Genomic DNA, 22,155 nt, shown 5'->3' with positions numbered 1-22,155 from the left:
TTTTGAACTTGGACCAATAAAAAACCAACCACATACAACCACACACAAAGTTGTTTGCAGTACGCACAAAAACACACATACATATGCACATTTACTGACACAGCCGTGGTGATTATAGCGGTTAGGAGTTACATGTCAATTTTACTCTCTTTATTACAAACATTCGCTGTTTTAAAAATGTTTTAAAAACACGTGTATACATGTTATTATGGAGATATGCACCCGTCAATCAATTCGGTGGGCGATGATGTTGCGGTGGGCCTCAAAATCACTGGGATTTGGATCCGATTTTAACTTCAGTAAATTTTTAAAAAGAGACTTATTGGGTTTATATTTATGTGTTTATATATTTATTTATATAAAATTTTAAACAGGAAAAGATTAAAAGAGTAATTTGTAATTAATTACTTTTTTTTAGTAACTCACCAAACACTGTTTAAAACGTAATTATATTCAATAGTCATTATGCTACGCAATATCTTTAAATGACCTGTTATATAATATCGCTCCAACATGAGTTTAAGCAGCATTAGAATGTCATTTCCATATGCAGTCTGAACCTTTTTTTTTTTGAGCATGACGGCGCACAAACATTGTGTGGACTCAAGTCCGCTGGTATTGATCATGGCTTTATTTTGATATTTTCTTGGCTCTTGTAAGATCTGACAAGCAGAACAGCAGTGCTTTGAAGTCTTGTGTGCTCAAATTGATTTCCGTGTATCCTCGGGACTTGCCATCGTGAATTTGGGCATATCTCGGTTGATGCAACAAAAAGTTTGAAACTCGCTGTCAGGACAACATCATAATAAACAGAAGTGTAAAGGATCTGGAGTCTTTTTCTCATAATATCCTCTTCTTCCTTTCTGGATTGTGTATGTGTGGGTACGAAAGTGTATTCAATAAGCTAATTTCCTTCAGGCCAAAGACACTAAACTGATCTAAATTTCACCAAAGCTGCAGGGGTGCGAAATGAAATAGGTAATATAATGAGTTATGGTAATCGCGCCAACTTCACACACTGAGAAGTTTAATCAGTTGGTTCGTGCAATTATTCTTCCTTGTCATTAATGTGTGGTGGGAAACTTTTAACTCTCCTTTGTGGTGAAACATGATTCTAAACGGTGCCTGTTTTGATAAGGCTGATAATATCCCATCTCATTGTCATTTTCTAGCTCCAGTCTTGCCTAATAAGTTTCTTCAGAACTTTTCGCTTGGCTTTGAAATCTACAAAAAATTGAGTCTGAAAGCTTATGCAGCTGAGGTCGGTTTTATCAGTTGCTGGAGCGTTCTGATACAGCAGGCTTTCCTCAGGCTCATGGAAGGGTTGGGTAGAAAATTCAGTTTTTCTCTCTGGATATGTGATAAATAAGCACACCAGCTGATGTGAATCCATTTTTGACAGTCTGCCTTTTTTCTGGAGGCCCTTGCTGGTTAAATAACTTTTAAAATACTTATTTCGACCCGAGAACATCAGCATTTTGTGATGCAAAACAGTAAGTGAAATTGCAAAGAAGAATGTGTTTCTGCTGAAGCAATGTTTCTCTCAAACAAACTGCTTTGATGTTTTGTTTGTATTTCATAGTAATTTTATTATTTATGTTTGTTTTTTAATAAATCGCTAAATATCAGTCGATATATCAGCCTTTGTTACATAAGTTTACTACTAATGTTATGTTAATTTTATTATGTTTTATTTTATATTATTTTATAAAGTCATATTTTACATATATTTCCCATATTGATTGATATATTGGCCTTGGGGAAATACCAGTCTAGCACTGATGCTAAATTATGTTATATTAATAATTTTGTTAGATTTTTTTCTGTAGTAAGTGTATTATTTATGATCTTTTGGTAACATAAATTTCCAAATATTGACTGATATATTGGCCTTGGTGATACTGTATATCAGTATATGGCAGATTTATATTATACTATATTATATTATGTTATATTATATTATATTATATTATATTATATTATATTATATTATATTATATTATATTTTATTATATTATATTATATTATATTATATTATATTATATTATATTATATTATATTATATTATATTATATTGTCTGTTAAAATTCTTGATTCTGATTGGGTGGAGAGTGTGCATTATTTTCGTTGAAACGAACAGGTAGTTCCAGTCAGTTTTGATCACAGTTTGTAAAAAATGCGCTTCTCCTCATGTACTGCACAGGAAACTGATGAGGACGTTTAATGGTGGACGGGAAATGCACAAAATTAGAGAAATACTCATCAATTATGCCAATTATTATGTTTTTTAAGCAATAATATATTTATTGTAAAGTCAATTTGGCAGTTTATTTATAAAAAATAGCACGTCTTTAAAATGTTAGACTGAGTTTTGGGGCAGTAAGAGGCAGCTCTGCAAACAGCTCCACACTGAGAGAAGCTTAATATCGGCTATAGACCACTTCAGGACCTGCTGCTGGATCTCATCCCTTGCACCACTGTTGTTTAAAATACGGAGGTGAATCTGCAGCACGTCGAGTGGTCCTTCGTCCATTAAAATCAGCCATTAAGAACATGCACATGGAAACTTACCCAGACGGGACTCATTGTTTTATGTACATTTTTTATAGGTTGAAGTGATATATTGTCTGGGTTAAACTGCCAGTACCTTTTCTATAATGTCATGAATTCTAGTGCTGCATGATATTGGAAAAATCTGACATTGCAATATTTTATTTTGCTTCAATATATAATGTGAAATTAATACAATTTCAGCAGATGGCTTCAATATATCAATTTCAAAATACAATCTTTCATTTTGATTGATTAGGATAATTTTGTAGTGGAGTGAATCAGACTAACTGCAAACATAAATAAGATCAGTGCTTTACTCTTTTCCAGAGAGCCATAGAGTAGTCAGATATTCAGGCACAGTAATTGAATAATCAAATGCAATTTAAAATGTTAAATAACACTGTACAGTCTTCATTGTTGATCTACTATAATTCAACTCAACGTTGCAGATACTACAATCTGGCTATATTGCGAATGCACACATTGCGATATCGAAGCTTAAACGGCATATTGTGCAGCCGTAACAAATTCTAAATATATTATTTCATATACAATATATTGTTTCAAACTAATAATAGTCAATAAACGTTGCTTTGTTAAGCTGTATGTAGAGATCAAGGCCAAAGATTTGGCATTGAAGAAGGGTATGTGTCCCCACCAATATCCAGAGATTACTGAAAAGAAAGGGTGAAATCACGTTCTTATCTTGGGTCCTCCCACCCACAAAACACATTAGTAGAGTGTGCTAGGCTTGGCCTATGCTGATAATGACTATACTGTAAATACATTTGATTGTGGGAAGCGTTGAGACAAAGAATTTTCCCAGTCCTCCTTTACTGTACAAGACATGGACATAAGTAGCAACTTTTCAAAGAGGCAAGTTTTTAAAGTCAAGTTTGCTTGGAGTCCACCATAATAATATTAGCCAGGCTGTGCAATTACTCAAAATCCAGTTTCAATTTTGACAAATTTCATAATTATGAAAATAATAATCGTGATAAAATGATTTAATTGCATCACGTGCCTCTTTAAACTTCTCTACATTCATAACTCCTCGAAGCCAGATTGCAGTAAAATCATGTAAATTGATTTTTGCAGCATTGGACGTGTTTTATTAATTGTTATTCGTATTATTATGTGTTTAAAGCCTTTATTCATGTTTTTTAAAAGCATGAAAAAGAATTTGTGCTGTTCTATGCATGCGCTATAGGGATGTTTGTCCCCACCAATGTCAAGAGCAAATCTACATCCTTGGTAACTAACCAATTTGTTTATATTATATTATATTATATTATATTATATTATATTATATTATATTATATTATATTATATTATAATATTATATTATATTATATTATATTATATTATATTATATTATATTATATTATATTATATTATATTATATTATATTATATTATATTAATGATATTAATTATATTATATTATATTATTATATATTATATTAATTACAAGAAAAACAAAACATTAAGTATATATAAAATATATCATAAAAAATATTAAGTGTTCTGCCATTCTGAGACTTTGAAGTAGGCTATACACAGCAATATTCAAGGATTTTGCAACAGAAATGAGTTGTAATTGGTGAAACTAAGTGCTTTGGAAGCAGCACCACAACGTATGCCAGTAAGCAGCTGTAATGGTCTTTTTTAAATGGAGTCAGAGCTACAATGAAAAATCGTGATATTATGTGGATTAAGTGAGATGCATATCCTCGATTCTTTTACTGTACAAATGCGTAGAGTCATGTTTAATCCAAAAATGATGTGACAAACCTCTTAAAGACGACACACTTTCTCTCATTAATCATTACAATTCTGTTCTCTCCGTCTGGTGACTTTTTCTTATCGTGAGTCCAAACACGTACAGCTCGCACGACTACTGACATTCACTTCAGCCCTCTCAACCTCTCGCTTTCCTTCTCCCTCACTCCCCAAGAACTCTACATTTGCACACATCATATTTGTAGTGAAAAATTAAAATGTCTGTGTATAATTCTTCTTTTTTCTAATCTCAAGTAATTACGAAACCTGAATTGGTGTCATTGAGTGAGGTGTATAGTATGAAGTAATAATGATTGAACAAGAATGAAAAAGTCATATTGTATGGAAACATCATTTAAAATGACAGGGAATGGGATTTAGGTTTTTTTTCCACCTCATTACTTTCGTTAGCTCTCCTAAAGGTCATATAAAAATTTAATTAAATTTAGTTTTCATTTAATTTAATCTATTTTTAAAAATAATTAAAAAAATGTTTAAAATGATTAAAATAGAATATAGTTTAAATCATTTAAAAATTATATAATTAAAAATCATTTAATATAAAATAATTTACAATACTTTAAAAATCAAATAATTTTAAATTAATTTAATAAATAAAAATAAAAGTCATTTAAAATGATTTAAAAATAAAAATGGCGTTTCTGTGTGGAGTTTGCATGTTCTCCCTGCCTTCGCGTGGGTTTCCTCCGGGTGCTCCGGCTTCCCCAACAGTCCAAAGACATGCGGTACAGGTGAATTGGGTGGGCTAAATTGTCGTTTAAATTGCAGTGGATAAGTGTGTGTGTGAATGTGTGTGTGGATGTTTCCCAGAGATGGGTTGCGGCTGGAAGGACATCCGCTGCGTAAAAACTTGCTGGATTAGTTGGCGGTTCATTCCGCCGTGGCGACACCGGATTAATAAAGGGACTAAGCCGACAAGAAAATGAATGAATGAAAAATTTAATAATTCAAAAATAATTTAATGAATAAAAATAAAAAGTCATTTAAAATTATTTTAAAATGAAATAATTAAAACTGATTGCAAAATGAAAAAAATGTAAATGTAGTTTAATAAACAATAAAAATTATTTAAAATTATTAAAAAACTAAATAATTTAACTCACTGTCAGGCAATGTTTTGATTCAAAAAAAAAGTGGTGCCTTTATTTTCTGAAATGTTTACCTCATTACTTTGCTTTGTCCCCCAAAGGTCAGTGGGGAAATTCAGCAGGAGGTTGTGAATTCTAGAGGAGGTTAAAACTCCATGGCTTGCTCTGACCTTTTCCATCAAAAGGAGAAGCAAATTGGAAGTTGTTTTAAAGACTTCCTGGCCGAGATGTGTGAAAGTGCAGAGTATGGCATCCAGTGGAGCGGAGATGACAGAAAGAAAGGGATGGAAGTCAGAGAGGAATGACATTAACATCATAACCGGTCTGTCACAGAAAGAACCACAGAGAGCATGAGCCAGTTACTGCAGCAGAACTGACTACTGTAGGTACTGTATGTCAATATTGCTGGGGATTTATCGGCATTTGTTTTAAATTACTGAAAAAAATCTAATTAACTTCTTCTAGACAACCGCTAGTTTAAAGGAACACTCCACTTTTTTGGCTCATTTCTCCCGATCTGACAGGGTCACCCGGGATTAGACCAGTAGCAAAAAAACATTATGCAGCCATTGAAAATGTAGTATTACAGTTTGTCGATTATTACTTCAGAATTTGAGTATACCGCAGTTCCTAGAAATATCGACCAAGAAAATCGCTGCTGGTCTTGGTACACGATATAATAATAGGTGCTAATGGTCTAATCAGATTCAATGATTTATACTAAGCTAAGCTAAAAGTGCTCCCACTAGACCTGGAGATCTGATGAATGGATTCGAAAATGAGTTGCAAAATGAGATATATATTTCCAGAAAAGTAAGTTAAGTGTAATTAAGTTAATATGTTGTTAAGTTTTTCACATTATATTTTATTATTTTTTAGTATAAAAACTTGCTTTTGCTTCTGAATAATAATAGCTTTAATATATATTTTTTAATTTGAAAAAATAATCACAACTGTGATGTGTAGTAGCTGTCACGAGATATGAAAAAATGCTGCAATTTTGAGAAATGCTCGCTACTACGGAAGATAAAGTTGCCGTTTATATATGTTAATATGGTCAGAAAGTGTTGCAATTTGAATTACCAAAATTATTATACACAATTAATTATGAGAAATAAAGTTGTGATTATGATATATACCATAAGGTGCAAAGTTGCCGTTCTGAGAAATTGTTCCAACTGTAGAAAACAAACAGCTGCATATAAATTGTCATATATTACACCATGCTATATATTATTTAATGCCAAAAATTCTTACAATGTTAAATAATCGATTAAAAATATATTTAATGTTTAATAAATCTTTTTATTAATAATTATATTTATGTTTCATGAATACATTTTTAAATACTGAAATTCGGCACCAATTGATACAGAAATTTTTAAAACGCCAATTTCCCGCTAAAATTCAAGCGCTGTTAAGTATTAGTTCATCAGTTTATAGAGCTCAACTCTGTTTACTGAGTGTAACCACACATACAGAGGCACTAGAGTGTTTTAAAGCCGTGATACGTCAGCGAATCGCTCTTATGTCAGTTTATAGCCAAAGCAGCTGATCCACGTGACTTTGAAACGCTCCAGTGTCCCTGTATCTGTTGTCTCACACAGTAAGCAGCGGTGAGTTCGGTGATCTGATGACCTTCAAAACTAATCATAGTAATTTCTGTTAAGCAGAAATCAGCGGCGTTTAAGAAGATGCTCAACAGAGCTCAGATGTAAGCGGGAAATGGACGTTTTTTAAACTTCAGTACCGATTGGTATCAAATTCCAGTATCGCGACAAGTCAAATTCTGATTAGTGATAAACCTTTACTAAGAATAATCTGGACAACTTTAAAGACTATTTTCTCATTATTTTGGTTCTTTTAACTCTCAGATTACAGATTTTCAGACTAAATGACAAACGCTTTCTGAGTTAACAAACCATATAATGATGGAAAGCTTATTTATTCAACTTTCATGTGATTTGTTTGAAACACTTTTGACTGGTCCAGAGTCACATCTGTTGAGATTTAACTAACTAAAACTTAATTTCATTTTCTTTTTGGCCTAGTCCCTTTATTAATCAGAAGTTGCCAGAGCTGAATGAACCGTCAACTTACCCGGCATATGTTTTACGCAGCGGATGTCCCTCCAGCTACAACGCATCACTGGGAAACACTCATACACTCTTATTCACACTCATACACTACGACCAATTTAGCTTACGCAATTCACCTATAGCGCATGTCTTTGGAACATCTAGAGGAAACCTACACGAACACGGGGAGAACATTCAAACTCTACACAGAAATGTCTGTTTGACCCAGTCGAGGCTTAAACCAGTGACCTTCTGTTACAGCAGTACCCACTGCACCACCACACCACCCTCCTAACTAAAAATCATCCATAAATATCTTTAATATTTACCTGTAAAAAATAAAAGTAATGTCGTCACAGATGTATTTATTTATTGTGAATATTGCTGTAGTATCGAAACCGTTATTAAAATTGGTTATTGAATTTTGTGGCACTGGCAATTAACAATAGCTGTCATGCAAATACTAAATCTTTTTCAACAGCCTAATGACTAAACATTTTCTTTCAGGAGGAAGTCAAGTGCTCACGTAGAGGAAGTGTCTTCTCTTATGTACAGCATATGTGTTCTCTCAGCTGCTGTGGACACGCTACAGCTGCTTGACTAGTCTCACCAAACCAAAGCTGAAGGGACAGGCGGCATCACACACACATACACAAACACACGAATCACAGCCAAATCTCTGTTTCCAAGGAGACACGGGTCTTGCTGGAAGGCGAGATGCTGTAGTAAATAGCGGAGACAGAGTCTTATAGAGGTGAAGTGCTACGAAAGCACCAGAGCCCAGCACCGAGCCAGAGACTCACCTTCTGTCTCACTCTAATTAAACGCAAACGTCAGCGAGAAGACTGATGCTTCGGCCTGCTTTTAATTGTACTGGCTGGAGTAGAGGATGTATGGCTTAAAAAATAGCATGTGAATTACGTTTCTGTGGGGATATTGTGCATTGTCGGCATGTTGAGAAATTTAAATGAGACTTTATATTTGGGATATTAAATTGTGGAAACATGGAGTTTGCGATGCCTCCCAATATTAGTAATGAGTGCAAGCATGGGCCGGTATAAGCAGGGATGGGCAGTATTTATGATAAATGCATTTAAAGTATGTATTTCAGATACAAAATAGTGTTTTGTAATTTGTATTTGATAGGGTTGATAAAAATGGGTTAATATTTTGTATCAAAATACTTTAGTATCTTGTATTTTTGTAGTTTTAAAATACTGCAAAATATTTAGCAAGAAGTCTACAGTTCATGATGACATCTGTAAAATACTTATGAAAAATACTGTAAAATAGTTTGAGATCAGAACAGAAAACTGATTTATTTTTGAAGCAGGTGGTCAATGATTGAAGCATGCATGTATATCATGCTCAAAGAAAGTAACAGATAAATGGTGCGGGTATATTCAGGAGCAAGTCAAAGTCGTTAAAAGTAGCTACTGAGCAATGCTAAGATCAGAAATATATAATGTCTATAGTGTACAGTTCAGAATCTTTGCTTAAGAAATGAGATGGAATAAAATATTCCTTTAGAACAGGACATGGCGCTTCAGAACACAATCATTCTCAGTCTCGGTGCTGCAGGTGGAAATGCAAAGGAACTTTAGAAATATAAAACACTTAAATATGGTGTTCTGGTGTTTTAAGGAGGGTAAACGGAGACTCTTCCAGTTAAAGAACAGCAAAAATCTTAGGAGAATGAGTGTACTGTACAAATAATGAATGGATTGCTGATGTAGATGGCAAGAAAATAAGACCGACAACAATAAAATAAGTCCTACTCTGAAAATAACTACAGTTGGTTTCAAATGCCAGTGGCTGGTCTGCAGGTGCGCTGTATAGTTAACGAAGATGAAATATGTATGCCCAAATATGTCACAATATATAAAATTTCAGATTCCCGTTACATGGTTGCAGCAGTGTATGTATAAGTTTATTTGCAAAAACAGATATTTATGTCATTTGAGGATATCATATTTTAATGTTTTGCAGTTTTTAGAAGTTTTCAGAAATCATGTTTATGCATTGGAACGAGTTTAATTGCAAATTCCGTGAACAAAAAATTAAAATGAACTCTTTCTATAGGCCTGTCACCCTTTTAAATCTAAGATTGTTAAAAGACTTAATAGTCATTGAACAGAGATGATGGGAGTTTTCAGCCTGATCTCACGAGAAGTATTTTACGTTTTGTCAGTTTAGTGGCTAATTCATACAAATTTTTACGAGTCGTATGAAAATGTATGATTTAAAACAGGAGGCGTGGCACCCAACCCCGCCCCTAAACCCAACCGTCATTGGGGGATAAGCAAATTGTACTAAATTGTACGATTTAGATCGTACGCATTCAAACGAATCAACCACTAAATCAAAAAGTTACGAATTGCCGTGAGATTTCGTTTGAGTTTTACAGGCCACGCAATGGGTGCAAACATAATCAACATACTATGTTCTGACTCATTATCTGTGTTAAATGATTTAAACCACAGGATATCATCTTTATGCAGGACTTTCTGTATGAAATTTGTCCAAAATTTATTCCAAAATCAAAGAGAAACACAAGTTAAATTTGGGTAACAAGTCCAACTCACTAACCATTTGGCCACAACTTCCCCTTAGGTGAACGAAGTTATAGAGAAAATGGTTGTTATCAAACATTGTTTACTTTGCTAAGTCACTTTATTGGTGAAGGGATTAACCCAACAGGCCTATTGATAGAATGTTTGTGAAGAAATGTCATGCTGTCTTTTAAAAGTATTTTGTAGTATTTTAAAATACAAAAACACAATATTTAATTTTGATACATTTGTGTCTGCTGTATTTTGTGGTTTATTTTGATACACTTAAAATTGATTTATTTGGTATTTTATTATAAAATACATTTCAATGTATTTTTGCCCATCCCTGTGTATAAGATTCTGACAGTGTGATAACCTTGTAATTAACTTTTCTTTTTAAATGTCTGGGTAAACAAAAACAAGAACAACTTTTTCCCCATTGAACACAATATATTTTATTTTAAGAAACATTTAAAATATCTTGGAACAGTAAACATGTCAGGCTGAATAATAAAAATAAATCTTTGACTTCTGCTGTCTTCACTAGTTTTAAAAACACAGATTTCTTTACAGTTTGAAAAGGCATCTTTGAATATCTTTCTTTTCTTTGGATACAAGCCACTGCACTGTTGAAGTCCATAGCATGCTTTGATGTCGGTGTATAAGCGATTTGTTTTTAAAATGTTTCCTGAATCATGGGCTGACCAATAGCTTTTGATGTGGAGGGTCCTTTTCTGCTGGAGAAACTGTTGGCCTAAATAGCTAAATGAAATAGTTTTAAAACAAAATATGTGTAAAAAAAAAAAGTACATATACCGTAGGAACCTTGACTTTTCCAAACCACAGTAAACGTCGTGCCTAAAGCTGCTGAGAAATAGAAAATTGTTATTGTTATAATTTTTTTATTTTTTAAATCAGAAAAAAGTCTTTATTTTAAAAATATATATATTCTTAAAATAATATTATTTTTAATCTTGTCTCCACATTCTCTCCAAAATTGTTGTCTGTGATGACTTTCTTGTATTCATTCATTTATTCAACCATGGTGAACGAAGACAGAATAAAGGCTCTTGCTTTTGTACTTCTTTATTTTCGGACAACACCGCGAGAATCAGCTTCCCATGGTTTGACGACAAAACGGTATATTCTAAGTGACTGCCTCAAGGGGGCGTATTCCAACTGTCGTGTTTGAATGTCGTTTGTAGGTGGCTTAAATGTGTAGAATTTAAAAGGGGCACAAAGCCATTTTTGAAAAATGTTGTTATTTAAAAGCACAAAACAGGACTTCGCCCCTTTTTGATTTATTAGCTCTCATCACAAAATATACGCCTCTTACCTCTGATTGGGTGTGTGTTTGGGGTATCATTCTGACACTGCGGTCAAAAGCAATTTTTCTGAAATTATTTAAAAGGGACATGTTAGGCCCTTTTTGTCAAGAGGTAGTATTTAAAATCTAGTGTCCCCAGTGTCTATTAGGAGTCAGCTCAAAATATCCCATATATTATTCATTGTAGCTTTACAGATTTAGATTAATGCCCTATTTGGGTGCGAGCATACATGCACCATTTTTGTGTTGGTTGCTTTAAATGTAAATGAGCTGCCCCCTTTTTTAGTAAAGGATGGACCCTTTATGGTATTATTATACTTCAGAAAGAAAAAAAAGAGAACAAACACACAAAAAAAAACAAGTTAAGCCTAAATATAAAAAATTGGCAATGTTGGACTATAGCCTTGCATGTTCAGTTGGACAACTATGGAAAGACTCAGGAAGCAAACGGAGCATTTAGAGAGAGCGGTTACAATTTATGGAGATTTTAAGTGTTAGGAGTTGGTGGATTTTGATCATTATATGCTGGTTGTTTACACACACTTTGGACACGCATCAGTGTTAACACACCTTATAAAATGAACTTTGCATAATAGGTCCGTTTTAAAGGCTCAGCTATTCCACAGTTTCCAATGATGAGAATCAGTATACTAAATTTAGTCGTTAACAATGGGCGTACTTCACTAAACACTGGAACACTGATAACTCGATTACCTACAATATGATTATGAGGTCATGTGTCACATATATGCAACGGTCTACGGTAGTTTAGCACTGACATTTATGACTCATTAGTTTGCATTAACATGATTTATTTTCATACTGCATTTCGATTTGTGATTTTGGTTGGATGGTAACTGTAATTTCAATTTACTAGCTTTGTGTCTAATGCAATTGTGTTGAATCTAATCAGTATCTTTGTGCTAATTAGCCATGCCCTATTTGAAGTGTAATAGAGTGAAGACTTTTTTCAGGCTATGATCTTAAGTATATGAAAATTTACCAAAAAGACAAATGTACTTACCTACATTATTGAAGGAAGGACTACAATTCCATTTAACACCGTAAATAACACAGTCAGAGAAATATTATATTTTTTTCATTTTATCATATATTAAGGGTGTAACGATAAACAGAAGTCACTGTTTGGCACGTACCTCTGTTTTTTGGGGTCACACTTCGATATGGTATGGTTCGATATAATAGGATGTCCCCAGTGCTTGTTTATTTTGAACAGGCAGACTTGTTTTGTCTTTTGATAAAGTATAAAATAAATAAAGTAATGAAAAATACAACTTTTTAATTAGGAGAATTATTAAACTTTCTAAAGTTGAGCCCAACCCTCTCCTAAAACATCAGATAGCAATAATTTTGCATGGATTCAGTAAGCTTCAAAACCGAAATCTGTTTTAATTAAAATGCTAGCTTCAATATGTTCATCCATTATAGCTGGTGCAGTAAACAACAAATGTTCAACCTTGTTCATGTGTATAGAGAGAGAACTCACATGTGCTGAAAGTTCTGCTTTGCCGTGACTGTAACAGTAATTGTAATTTAAAATGAGGTCCAATAGAAAAATGCCATTTAATTAGTATTTTTGAGCCTTGGTGAGAAAGAAGTATTCCTTTCAAAAACAGCAAAAATATATTTCTAAACCTCAAACATTTAAAAAAGTAGCTATCTCTTCTAGTGGTTTAACAGATCACAAATGTCACAGTTCTTTTAAAAAGGGAGACGACAAATGTAATTTGCTTTTCATTTATATAAAAATAATACTGCAAAAACCAAACATGTTTTAACAAACATAACTTAGAACCTGTAATTTGAATTGATATAAAAATCAAGAAAGAGCCAGCTGAAAAAAGGAAAATAATTCTATACGATAAATGTTCTTTGCTACTGTTGCTGATAATGCTAAATAGAAAAATCGAACATCTGGTACAACATGTTATATTTATTTTCAATGACTGATTCAACAGTTCACACATAAAACTTCATATGTCATTATAGGTGTATCATTTTTGAGAACCTATTCAATGACATCATTTTGATGGTTGTCGCCACCTATTGGTTACATAATGTAATTGCTACAACATTCACCAGCATCAAGTTTCATTAAACTGTGATTTTAATCTTTACCATAACCATCAGTGTTTATATCTGAACTGTAAGCTGTTCTCCCAGTACTTCTGTGGTATTTAAAAAAAAAAAACGGGTCACGTGCGTTCTGAACTGTGGGTTGTGATCCGTTACACCCCTCATGTCTTCAAATCATTTATCTATTTATATGTTTCATAGTGTTTTTGACAGCTGCAGAGATTCAACAAGACATTTCTAGAGAGCAAATCATACTACAGAAGCAGACTGTGTCAGATTTATTGTGGACTCTAACAACCAGTAAATTAGAACTTTCTAATTTAATGATTTACTGATTATAGTAAATTAAAGCTTGTGTTTTTTTGTTTTTTTTTTCAATCTGCACTATTCCACTTTTGCAAAAACACCTGAATTGAGTGAATATCTGGCGGGAGTCAGAGATCTGGAAATGTTGCCTCATCCTGGAGGGTTTTGATCTGAAAGATTCTGTCCATCACAGAGAACCATAACACTCCCAGAGGCAGAAAGTGCCACTGTTCGCCATGAATAAAGAAGTCTCAGGAGACTCCGTATTTATGTGTGGACACCCAAGTGTGTAATATGTGCCAACTGAGGCACAGAGCAAATGGAAATAATTGCCCGCTTACTCTTTCTGGTGACCTTTGAAATCAATTGATTGCAGTCGCTCAGTAATCAATATTTTAAGAATGGATGTGTCTCTGTGCATAATTACAGTCTCATTTGCATTATTTCACACCCCGTTTCTAAGTTTCTCCCAGGTAAGCTTGCGAATAGGGAGTTCACAGTCATATCATCCTCCTCTTCCTCTGCGTGCGAGAATACTGCTGACGTTTGAGATCGAACATCTCAGTCGGAGCGCTCGTGTTACTGCTGTCAGAAGCAGACGTTTGTTCTGTCGAAGGTCGTTTTTGCAGTGACCTGTACAATTTGACACCAAGCTTTCATTTAACTCTGACAGTTCCCCGTCGGCGCTAGTCTGCTAGTCACAGTGATTAACTGTAATGATAATGGAAGCAATTGTGGCCTTAGATTAGCGTTATTGTAATCATCATTGCGTCGCCTGGCTGTGATTGAAGCAATGCGCTACACCCTGGCAGGCTTCCTTTGACTAGCAGAATTGGCTCCAACTTTCCCTGCTGTGCTTTCTTATTTTTTTTTTTCTCCTTCTTTTTTTGTTGCTACATCTGAAGACGTCTTCAGAGAGCGCTCAGTCAGTGCCAGACTACACCGAGAGCAGAAATGTTATTGCCTGCTCATTTCACTGCTGTCACCTCAGCTGCACCCTGCCTGGACGCTTTTCTTATACATCAACATGGAACATACACAGGGTTTTTTTCCTGCTGTTGTAATTGCCTGTGAAATGTTGTTTGAACTGATGATCTGAGCATGTTTGTGGTCGGCTCATCAACTTTTCAGAAGCACATGGTGTGAGAGATGTGTGAAAACACTGCCCCCTATTGGTCACATGGGACGTCAGCGTGAGTCTCATTGACCAGGCAGTTTTATGTAGATTTCTAGCTGAAATGTCCTTTTTATTTTGCCGTTTGGTGCATAAATGATTGCGTTGTTCAGGATATGCTTCTGATGTTGCATCAAAGCTTGTGGCTTTTTGATGAGGGATGTGATATTATTATTTTTATTATTTTAAAGCAATCGAGCTTGCATTATTTACATTTATGGATTGCATTTGCACACAAGCTTTTATTCATAGCGGTTTGATCATCAGCTATGTTTCTTGTAATCAGACTACAGATGGAAAATAATAATAATAATAATAATAATATATAATAGCATGGTCGCCTCACGGCAAGAAGGTTGCTGGTTCGAGTCCCAGCTGGGCCATTTGGCAATTTATATGTGTAGTTTGCTTGTTATCCCTGTGTTTGCGTGAGTTTCCAAAAACATGTGGTATAGGTGAATTGAATAAACTAAACTGGCCATATGAGTGTGTCTGAGTGTGTATGGGTGTTTCCCAGTACTGGGTTGCAGCTGGAAGGGCATCTGCTGTTTAAAAGTTGCTGGATAAGTTGGCGATTCATTCCCCTGTGGTGACCCCTGATGAATAAAGGGACTAAGTAAAAGGAAAATGAATGAATAATAATAGGTTTCTTTAATACAGCGCCTTTCTGCAAGCTCTAGGTTGCTTTACAATAGCAAAACAGACAGCATGACAGCAGACACAAAAACAAAGCACAGGTAAACATGAAATCCTTGGCATAAGTCAGATCATGCAGTCAAGAGATCAGAGAAACAAACAAAGAAAAGGGAAAAAATCTGTGTTATGGTGGGTTTTGATATCTCGCACTGTACGAAGATCACAAACGTGTTTGGGAATAGATTTTGGGAGTAGCGGGAAACACCCACCAAACAAACAAGGCTAAATTGTGTTCAGAGAATAACTCTGAATCAAATCAGAAAAATAGGATGTTATTTTTGTGGTTTAATGTACAGTGCTCAGCATAATTGATTACACCCTATATTTTAAATGAATGTTTTTATCCATTTATCAGTGAATATAGGCATTGTATTTTGGTGCATTTAAACAAAACAGATTTATTAAACAGATATATTTATTAAAATAATATTTTAGTCACCAAACATATTTAGAAATTGAAAGATAATACAATTAAATTCAAGCAAAATATTGGAACTAAATTTTTAAGTTTTCTCTTGATTGTCTTCTTTTTTTAAAATTTGTAATTAATATTTTTCATTAACGGAAATTTGGGTGTGCTAGTTTTTGGACCGTTATCATAAGTTATTTTGTTAAATAAGCTCCAGATTTGGCTTCAGTACTGACTAATCTAATATGCATGCCTATTAAAAATATGAATTTTATAAGAAAGATTTGTCGGGGATGTACTTGCTGAGCACTGTAATTAAAATGAACGATAAAAGAATTGTCACAAATGTGCAGTTGGACCGTAACACAGTTTTATTCGAATAATTTTCTCTAATAATTATGACTGACTGATGATATGGCTTGAACATTGTGAGCATTAGTTGTTTGTTTGTGTATTTCAGTCTTGTTTATAAGTTGTATTTGGCTTTTTGTTGGTTTTTAGGTCTATAACATCTGGCAAAGGCACTACCAATGAAAACTAGCCTTTGGACTAATTTTGGGTGCATTCACTTTCTTGAGTAAGGTTATTTGAGTAATGTACTCTACACTACACTGTAAAAAAAACCTGGTTGCCTTAAATTTTTAAGTTGAATCAAATTATCATATACCCAGCGCAATAAGGCGCAAGATGTGTTTGGCGCAATTTGTTGCTATTTTCAGACCAACACAATCCTAATTTTCTTGTTTTGAGCCATGTTGTTTTAGTAGCAAATCCATCTGCGCAATTTTGTGGACTCATGGTTGTACTGGTCTATAAAGGAGGTTTGTTAAGGCGCATTGATGGTAGATTGCTATTTTGAAGAAGTGAAATAGACTGTAGGGCTGCTCGGTTATGGGAAAAATCATAATCATGATTATTTTGGTCATAATTATAATCACGATTATTCAAAACGATTATCAGTTGAAGTCAAAATTATTCGCCCTACCGTGAATTTTTTTTATATACAAATATTTCCCCAAATTATGTTCAACATGGGAATTTTTCACAGTATTTCCTATAATATTTTTTTTCTTCTGGAGAAAGGCTTATTTGTTTTATTTTAGCTAGAATAAAAGCAGGTTTAAATATTTTTGAAACCTATTTTAATATTTTAATATTATTAGCCCCTTTAAGAAATACATATTTTTGATTGTCTGTAGAAGAAACTACTGTTATACAATGACTTGCCTAATTACACTAATTAAGCCTTTGAATAGCACTTTGTTCAGCTGAATACTAGTATCTTAAAAAATATCTAGTAAAATATAATGTACTGTCATCATAGCAAAGATAAAAGAAATCAATTATTAGAAATGAGTTATTAAATCTGTTGTTAAAACTGTGCTTTAAGCATCTCCACTGTAAGAAAAACCTTTAGCTACAAAAGTCCTTCAGTCAAGAGCAGTGAGGGATTTTCTCCTTTTGTTGTTTGATTAAGGATAAAAAAGGCGGCAGCAGGAATATCGCGTGCTCGCACTTTAAGAATAGTTCGGCTCTAATATGGTTTCTCTTTCACATGTCTCACATTCTTAATTTGTTTGTTTATTACACAAATGAGGGTTAATATGAATAATCACTAAACTCTGGGCTTTGACACAAATGTGCATGTATTTGACGATTAAAGGGCTCACATTAAGATGGCGTTAGATGTGTGTGCTCTGTTCGAGGCTAAGCGCCCCGCGCACACACACAGAGCATGTGCTCTTTCGGGCTTTTAAAAATATGAATGATGTGCATCCTGTGCTGCAAAAGTTACATTATAGTACATGTTTTTAGTCATTTTCACATGAAACTGAGCTTTGCAGACCAACAAATGTGTACAACTGGAAAGGAGGTGGTATATGATAGAATAATCATTTATCTCAATTAATGGTTTTTTATAATCATTAGAAGTCAAAACCGAAATTGAAACCGGATTTTCGATTGATTGCACAGCCCTAATAGACTGTGCCATTGACCAACTAAAACCTGGTCTAAAGTCCAGCGCAGAGCACGCTAGTCATATATGCCAACACAGGTCCAAAACGCTTTCACATTGCTTTAGAGACACAGGATGTACAACAATACACAAATATCTTTACATATGAAAAAAAAAAATTAAGGATTAAAATGTTACAAAAATTATTATTTTCTACATAAATCTAAAAAACTTTGCCTCCATGCCTCATTTGTATTTGTATAATGTTATTATTATCATTGTTATTTATTATATGCAGATTTATATTTGTTTTAATAAAATCAAGTTTAGATTTGTCCACCTGTCGGGTTTTAGAGACATATGCATCACCATATGGGGCATAAGAATAGGACGTCTGTTTGGATATAACTTTTTGACCACACTTCATTATTATTATTAATTTATTTGTTTGCTGGAAATTAAACCGTATTTAGAAACCGTTTTAAAACAAATCTTTGCCCTTAACAAACTAAAATAAACATGTACGCTAATGGATGTCTTCAGTGGAGTGCGTATAACATCATTTAATTATCCATGAAAGGAAAGGAGTAAAAAGTAAAAGTAAAGTAATGAGAAAGTAAAGAGGTCGAATGGAGGAGGCTCGTTCTTCAGCTGCGCGCTGCAGATGGTCTGTTTAGCTGTTTTCTCGTTAGTGAAGGTTTCAGTTTTTCCTCTTACAAAATCCACCATGTACTAGCAAATGCACCATGGCACTATGCAACTGACTCTTAAAGGGAATGGGAGATGAGATTCTGATTGGTTTAATGCACGTTATGTTCAAAACACACCCATAACTCATTAAGAGAATGAGCACAACCTTGTTAGACCATGTGCCAGGGCGCAGAGCGTATTTCTCCATCCTTGAAGTAGCAAAAGTGTATTTGGACATGCCCTTAATGCACTTGCGCCATGCTCTTTAGACTTTGCGCCTAGATCTTTAAAATAGAGCCACTTGAGCCCATTGAACTTATATTATGTTAAACTGACTTAAAACAGCTTGTTTGATTTATAAAATTAATTTAAAACATGATTAACTTAGTTTAATAAGTTACAATAAGCTAAAAACATAAGCTGTCATGACTAATTGATTATATATATATATATATATTTTTTGAGTGCAATGTACCCTTTATTGCGAAATAAATAAATGTAAGTGTAAATAATACATCTGTATCAAAATCAGTATTTTTCCAAAAATTTACCATGTGCAAGTAACACATTTTTTGAATACTTATCAAGCTTATCAGTTATGCATTTTATTAATCATGTGTGTTTTTTACGCCTCATGTATTTCAATGGATGTTGTTATTTGTTTGCCAGCATGAATGGCTCTCTTCCAGAGGAGGGAGACAGTGCATTAGAACAGCTCAACGTCTTTATAACTACACAGACACACACACTATTACTTCTCAATCAGCACACTGATCCAGAAACAGATATTTGACAATAGCCTCTACCATCATCTCTTTAAAATGAGGCCTGGATCACGCGGGTTATAATTCAGTTGTCTGTCCCCTGCAGCGGCTCTTTTCCTCTCTTTTTTTTTTCTGCTTCTCTTTCTTTGGCGCTGCACATCTGGGGTTTAATGTGTGTCCATTATTCATACACACACTCTGAGTGATCCTCTGAGCCGAGAGTCAGGGAGATGTGATGCATGCAAATACATCTCCCATATGTTTCAGTCTTATTGCCTCTCTCGGATGAGGAGGTGTCAGGTGGTGGGATACTTGTCGTCTATGAAAGGCGTTTGAGTGTGTAATGTATATTACAGCACATGCAGTCAAGAAGCAATGTTGATGTGTATTTAAGACAGACTGTCTCATGATGAAGCTTAAGTGAAGATGGAATTATGGATGTTTTATCTTCACGTTGCCGTCTGAAGGCTGCTTCAGATTACTCTTTTAAAGCTTTTTCAAATTCTGGACAATGATATAATATAATATAATATAATATAATATAATATAATATAATATAATATAATATAATATAATATAATATAATATAATATAATATAATATAATATAACATAACATAATATAATATAATATAATATAATATAATATAATATAATATAATATAATATAAATGTATTGACATGGTTAACTACTTAATAACATTAAACATAACTGCAAAAGATTTGTGAATCTAATTGGCTGATAGCCATGCAATATTCTGCAATATCAGAAATCGTACAGCCTCTTAAATGTTCTGTATTATTCCGCCTAAATAGAGTGACAGCCTATTTTAGATATTTTTAATTTTGGAAATACATAGCGTCGGCATCCATCAGCCTGTCATACTGAGCAAAGCAAGAACAGTTGTGCCACAAGATGGCGACAGAGACAGCATAATAAGCCTTTATAGGAGAAAAACTCAACAAAATTTCAAAATACAGATGATCAAATAGGCTAAATATACAACAGGTAAATGATTTTCTAAGTCGATCTCTCTCTTGTATCTTGTAGTGCTGGGTTTATACCATGGTAATCTGGTAGTGTTAGCTTTACTTTGGCCTTTTCAGGGTTAATTATTGTGATATCCCGATTACAACAGAGAAACACTGGGAAATGAGAATTATTAGCCCCCCTTTGAATAAATATAATTCTGACTTCAACTGTATATCATTCATTCATTTTCTTTTTGGCTTAGTCCTTTCATTAATCTGGGGTCGCTACAGCGGAATGAACCACTAACTTATGCAGCATATGTTTTATGCAGCGGATGCCATTCCAGCTACAACCCATCTCTGGGAAACGTCCATACACACTCATTCACACTCATACACTACAGACAATTTAGCCTACCCAATTCACCTGTACCACATGTCTTTGGACTGTGGGGGAAACCGGAGCACCCAGAGGAAACCCACACAAACACAAGGAGAGCATGCAAACTCCACACAGAAACTCAAACTGACCCAGCCGAGGCTCGAACCAGCGACTTTCTTGCTGTGAGGCGGTAGCACTACCTCCTGCGCCACTGTGTCGTGTTTTTGATATATATATATATATATATATATATATATATATATATATATATATATATATATATATATATATATATATATATATATATATATTATATATATTTATATAGATTATATATAGATTATGCCATCAAACTGTTGTATGAACACATGTATCTATTTATCCATCTATCTATGTGTCTCTGTCTATTTCTTGAATTTCTATTTATTCTCAACTTCTCTCGCTTTTGCATTTGCTGTACCTCAATTCACATTAAAGTAAATCTTATGAAGTGGAATTTTAAGCACATTTTCAATTAACTTTTTCAATTAACTGCCATTTCTGACACTCTTTGCTGCGACAATTTCCGCTTGACGTTCACCTCATGAATATCAGGTCTACCTCAGTCTCCCGACCGCTCCTGCCTGCTCTGCAGATCTCTCCCATGTATCAAACCCCACTCCTCCCTCTGGCTTTCCACCCCTCAGCAAATCAATAAATCATTTCTCTGTAATAGATGTTCAGTTGTAAGTAATCTTTTCTCCCTCGGTGCCGTATTGTTAGCGAGCGGCTCAGGGCTAGCAGAGATTAGCCCGTCTCACAGAGCAGAGGCAGAACATTGCCGAAAGAGAGTCTTAGCACGGTTCTCTCAGCCAAGGCTAATTTCTGATCACAAGTATAGTTGAGTGAATACAACTGGAGGCAGTCTTTTTCTGAAACAACACACACACACTAGGTTTTTGACAATTTCGAGCTATCCTCTCCTGGGTAGTGAATAAGAGCCGTTTCTAGGAATGGAAGTGTGATGTTTTGATGCTTGTTTACTTCACCTCAAGACTAGTGTTGTCATGAGGTAAACCACAGTAAATGTTTTAAAGGTTGAATATTTCCTTCTCAAATTTTCATTTTTAATAAAATTCAATTAAACCGCTATTGATTACTGTGATTTTAATAACTCAAAATGAAGGCTGCAATGTAAGTGCATGTTTATACAGAGAGTTACTTTAAGAAATATACACTGTAAAAAAAGCTGGGGTGCCCGAAAAAAAAAAAAAAGTAAAATAACGGCCATCAAATTGCAAACATTCACCGTAAAATAACAGTCGTTGAA

At 34.1% G+C, this 22,155-nt stretch overlaps 1 protein-coding gene across 4 annotated transcripts in view; it reads left to right on the top strand.

The window, feature by feature from the left end:
- iqsec1b (IQ motif and Sec7 domain ArfGEF 1b) overlaps positions 1 to 22,155 on the top strand; it is a 347,358-nt gene that overhangs the window by 171,590 nt on the left and 153,613 nt on the right. The window lies entirely within an intron of this gene.

Source organism: Danio rerio, chromosome 11, assembly GCF_052040795.2.
Source record: "Danio rerio strain M-AB ecotype USA chromosome 11, GRCz13ab, whole genome shotgun sequence".
Classification (NCBI taxonomy): domain Eukaryota; kingdom Metazoa; phylum Chordata; class Actinopteri; order Cypriniformes; family Danionidae; genus Danio; species Danio rerio.
The sequence above is the reverse complement of the archived record's forward strand: the minus strand, read 5'-3'. Positions and strand labels throughout refer to the sequence as shown.